This window comes from Theobroma umbraticum, unplaced genomic scaffold (assembly GCF_002168275.2).
Source record: "Theobroma umbraticum cultivar Fairchild unplaced genomic scaffold, ASM216827v3 scaffold_12.1, whole genome shotgun sequence".
NCBI lineage: Eukaryota > Viridiplantae > Streptophyta > Magnoliopsida > Malvales > Malvaceae > Theobroma > Theobroma umbraticum.
Genome location: NW_018397269.1, coordinates 4,210,992 through 4,216,787, shown reverse-complemented (window position 1 = coordinate 4,216,787; position 5,796 = coordinate 4,210,992).

Sequence of the window (5,796 nt, the reverse complement as noted above, 5' to 3'; positions counted from 1 at the left end):
TCCTTCCTATAGAGCCTTTGTATTGTCTGTTTCCTCCATTTCTACTCCACAAGGTTAGCAAGAAGCATATCATGATCCAAAATGGGAAGAGGCAATGGTTGAGAAGATGAAGGCTTTGGCAAAAAATGAGACGTGGGAACTTGTTACTCCCCTTTGGGAAATAAATCAATTAGATGCAAATGGGTGTTTATAGTGAAACATAAAGCTGATGGTTCAGTTGAAAGATACAAAGCTAGATTAGTGGCAAAAGCTTTCACCCAGACCTATAGGGTGGACTATCAAGAGACATTTGCTTGTATTGCAAAAATGAATACTATCAGAATTATGTTATCATGTGCAGCAAACCTTGATTGGGACTTATAACAATTTGATGTCAAGAATGCCTTCATATAGGAGACTTGGAAGAAAAGGTGTATATGGAAATTCCTCTAGGATTTGATGATGAGAAGACTAAAGGAAGGTTTATAAATTAAAGAAGGCATTATATGGTTTGAAGCAATCACCCAAAGTATGGTTCGATAGGTTCAGTAAGGCCATGATCTCATTGGATATCACCAATGTAATGCTGATCATACCTTGTTTATTAAACTCTGTAATGGTAAGATCACATTACTTATTGTTTATGTTGATGATATAGTTGTGATTGAGGATGATAAAGAAGAGATTGGCTTACTCAAAAAACTTTTAGCTCAAGAGTTTGAGATTAAGGATTTGGGTAAGTTGCGATATTTCTTTAGAATAAAGATTGCCATATCTGATAAGAGAATCTTTATTTCTTAAAGGAAATATATTTTGGATCATCTCGAAGAAACTAGTATGTTGAGATGTAAGCTTACAAACTCTCATATTGAAGCTAATCATAAATTACAAGCAAGAGTTGGTGAGTTACTTGATTTAGGACGATATCAACGATTGGCTGTGAGATTGATCTATCTCACACACTAAACTAGAAATGGCCTATACCTTAATTTTGGTAAGTCAATATATGCATGACCCTCGAGCTTTTCATCTAGAGGCTGTTTTTTGCATTTTAAGATACCTAAAATCTGCATTTAGAAAAGGACTGCTCTTCTCTAAATATGATCATTTAAAGACTGAAGCTTTTATAGATGCATATTGGGCTAGATCACCTTATGATATGAGGTCAACATCTCGTTATTGCACATTTATAGGTGGAAATTTACTTACTTAGAGGAGTAAAAAACAGAATGTGGTAGCTCGATCAAGTGCAGAAGCAGAATATAGAGCTATGGCATAGGGTGTTTGTGAATTCCTATGGCTGCAGAAGTAATGGAAGAATTGTGATTGTTAGAAGGGAAATGTCTATACTTATTTTGCGATAACAAGGCTACTATCAATATAGCTCACAATCCGATTTAACATGATTGAACAAAGCATATAGAGATTCACCGACAATTCATAAAAGAAAAAATAATAGATGGTTTTTTAAAGGTTTCTCATGTGACCTCAGAAAAACAACTAGCTGATGCGTTTACTACAGGACTTAGTAGTAGACCATTTCATACTTTAGTTTGCAAGTTGGGCATGTGTGACATCTATACACCAAATTGAGGTGTTAACTGGTGTTTGGTATAGATCTTTTAGGAATAATTTTAGGAATTATTATATTTTTGTGTTTGATTATTAGGGTCTAATGTTATGCTTTCTACATTTGTGATAACTTCTTATTTTAGGGCTGTTTTAAGGTTAACTGGGTATATATATATATATAGGCTGCTGTAAATAATTTTTTTATGACAAAGAATAAAAAAACTCTTTTGTTTTTCCTCCCAACAGTTATGTATTTATTTGAAAAGCTATATTTCATTAGAAAACATCTCACAAGCTTTCAAACAATGCATATTTAGCTAAAAATGCAAGAGCAAACATGCCTTGAAATGTTATTTGAATGTAAGATTAAGGAAAAAAGGAAATAGCTATAAAGAAACACCAAAATGCTAAGGAAACCTCAAGCCACAAGCCAAGAGTCAATCCTAGAGAAGCTAGAGTAGATCCAAAGGCTAAAATAGTGCAAAACTTGAAGATTATGAAGCCATAAGTCAACCCTAAATTGTTTACAGTCAACCTTGTTCCAGTAACCTCAAGAAAATCATGTTTTGAATAGACATAATCGACCATAGACCAAGCATAGTTGACCCTAACAAGTTAAAGGCAAGAAAAGTCAAGATTACACAGCCATAGTCGACTATAGAGGAAGCATAGTCGACCTTAACAAGTAAAAAGTAAGATAAAGTCAAGATTATACAACCATAGTCGACTATGGGTAAAGCATAATTGACAATCATAGCTCAAACTTGCAAGAAACACGCTCTTGAGAGATTGATCAACTAAAGAGAGATTATGCTCATCTATGGAAGCCCTAATTTGTGAAATTTGAAGAACATAGTCAACTCTAAGAATGTTGTAGATGACCCTTAAACTTCAACAAAGATCAAATTTGATTCAAACTTTTGTTTGATGACTCTAAACATTACCCTAACTATAAATAGACACATTTGAGCCATTTTGAAGTAACAAAAGACGTGAACCAAAGCTTCAAACCCTAAAGAGACTACGCAAAAGCTCATCTTCACTCTCTAGCATCTTTTTAGTCTTCCATTAAGCTTTCACAGTTGAATCCTCGCTTCATTCAAGTTGATTTTTCTTCTTTCACTACACCCAAGCTAAAATCTCTAACATCCAACCTTTGTGAGGCAAATCTTTACTATTACTCCTTTGTACACACAACTTAAAAAAGGTTTTAGCTTAACCTTGAAAATCTATCTTGTAAGGGTTATCACTTCCCATTTAAAAAGCAAGAATCCCTTTTATGGATTGTGTGAGTTATCGCTTCATTTCTTGAAAAAGCAAGAATGCTTTTGTGGATTATGTAAAAGGTATCGCTTGATCCCATGTAAAAGTCGTTATAAGGGTTATTGCTTGATCCCATAAAAAAACTAGAATTCATTTGTGGGTTATGTAAGGGTTATCGCTTCTCGTTAAAATGCAAGAATCCTTGAAAGAGGATTGAAATTCCTTGGTTACCAAAGGAGTGGATGTAATATCGAAAAAGCCGAACCACTATAAATTTCTTGTGTTTGTTTTAATTTTCCACATTATTAATTGTAGTTTATATTTAACTTGGGAAAATATTTTTATATTGATTTATTATTTTACACTTACAAAAATATTTCTTCTTTTACCTTTCATAACTAATATTTAGCTTAGGAAAAATATTTATTTTGATATATTGCTTTTTTGCTTAAGTGATTTATTATTCAAAATTGTTTTCGATGCTAGAAAATATTTTTAAGTGAAAAATTTTGATCTTGATAACTAGTATTTCAAAGAAATTTTATAAATACTAATTTACCCTCTTAGTGTATTTCACTTTGAGACTTCTACGCTAACAATTGATATCAAAGCTTGGACTCAAATTTCATAGGTCTACTTGCCTTTGAGAGATCCTTTGTAAAAACTCAAATTGACAAAAATGGAAGTGACAGTTACTATATTTGGTGAAAGGCAATCTATTCAAAGGCCATCCTTTTTTGTATTTACAAACTATTCTTATTGGAAGAAATGTATGGAAATGTTTATTCAATCTATGGACTTAAATGTTTGGAATGTCATATTAGATGGTGCATAAGTTCCAAGTAAAGAGATAGATGGCAAAATGGTAGTTAAGGCTAGAAAAGATTGGGATGATAAAGATAAAAAATTAATTCAAATAAAGGGAGATTTTTTTTTAGCCTTAAAAAATAAAGTGTTTTTGGAAATAAGCCTCCAGATAATTTTAATTGTTTTTAGTTACCATAATAGATTTTGAGACAAAAATACCCTTAATGAGACATCTACGTTGACGCGCACCATCAAACACATGAAAAATGAGAAAATAAATAGATCAATATGCAAATAATTTATGAACATCTAATTTTGTGCAAAACATCTATTTTTTTAGCGAAAATTGTGCAAAGCAAAATAATGTTGCATGAGAAGGTTTTTCAGATATTTCGGACATGGCATTCAAATAATACGAGAAGAGAAATATTATACCGATCGAGGAACAGGTCTTCATGAATCGAAAGCTTCGAGAATGATGTGCAATCAGAAATCCGTGATACGATGGTGAATTAAAAGGAGAAAGATGTGAATCCAAAGCATGAAATGGTCGTGCTATAGCAAACCATATGTAAGATGGTTGTGGCACGGCAGGGTTTAGAGTTTGTGACATGAGTCAGTGGGAATATGTGAGATGACATTGTGAGAATATGTCGCACACCAGAAAATGTGGTATTAAACGGCATGGTGGGAATGTGTGACAGGTTATAACACGACATTGTTTAGAGTTTGTAACATGCCATGGAGGGAATATGTGAGATGACAGGGTGAGAATATGTGACAAGACTCTGAGGGAAAATGTGATATGACATGGTGAAAGAATGTGGCATGCCATGGTGAGCATATGTGACACGGCTGTCATAGGGTAGGGTTTGAAATTTGTGATATGTCATAGAGGGAATCTGTGACAAGGGAGGGTTCAGAGTTTGTGACACGCCATGGAGGGAATCTGTGACATGTCATAGTTCAGAGTTTGACACGATATAGTTCAGAGTTTGACACGATATAGTTCAGAGTTTGACATGCCATGGAGGGAATTTGTGACACACCATTGAGGGACTCTGTGACACACTAGGGTTCAGGGTTTATGACACGCTAGGGTTCAGAGTTTGTGACACACCACGGAGGGAATCTGTGACACACCAGGGTTCAAAGTTTGACACGCCATGGAAGAAATCTGTGACACGCCAGCGTTCAGGGTTGGTGACATACCATGGAGGGAATCTATGACATGCTAGGGTTTAGAGTGTGTCAGATGACGTGACTTCAACATGTGACACGACATGGTTTGAAAATGAAAGAAAAAAAAGCTAGCAAATAATGAGGAAACCAACTGGACTTCAATTGAATCCATGTAATGAATAAATGAATATTATAAGGCCATCTCATTTTAAATTAAATATTTTTTAGAATTCGCAAACATTTGTGTGAAGTGTTCTTAGAAGGTTTGATTCATTCGTCATTCCCAAAGGTACTAGAGAGTCCGACTTCGTTCTTTGAAAGCTTAACGAGCCGAGAGCAACAATGTAAGTTATCAGTGAAGAGGTTAGTCAATCTGAAATTAAAACTTTCTTCTGTTCTATAATTTTTTACTGGGTTTGTTTGATATGTTCGTGTTTTTGCCTTTTTGGAATTGTTATGTTTAGTATAAACTGTTTTCTTCCTAGTTTATGGTCGTACTAAAGTTTTGAAGGGGATTCGCATCTACATATCGTGTAACACGAACTATAACATTTAATATGGCGTGTAGTGGGTTGGCTGGTTTTTAGGGTTTTTATCGTGTCACGACATTGGTAGGGCAATTTGTGTAACGAGTCACTAGTTACACTGATTGGCATGTCACATGCCATGGTTGGCATTTCACTACATATTGTATTTTATTGATTGACGTGTTAGAGTTGGCGTGTAACAACATTTGACTTGTTATGCATGGCGTGTAACAACATTGACTTGTTATGCATTGCGTGTAACAACATTTGACTTGATATACATGGCATGTAACAACATTTGACTTGTTATGTATGGCGTGTAACAACATTTGACTTGTTATGCATTGTGTGTAACAACATTTTACTTAATATGCATGGCGTGTAATAACATTTTACTTGATATGCATTGCATGTAACAACATTTTACTTGATATGCATGGCATGTAACAACATTTATTTCTTTCTT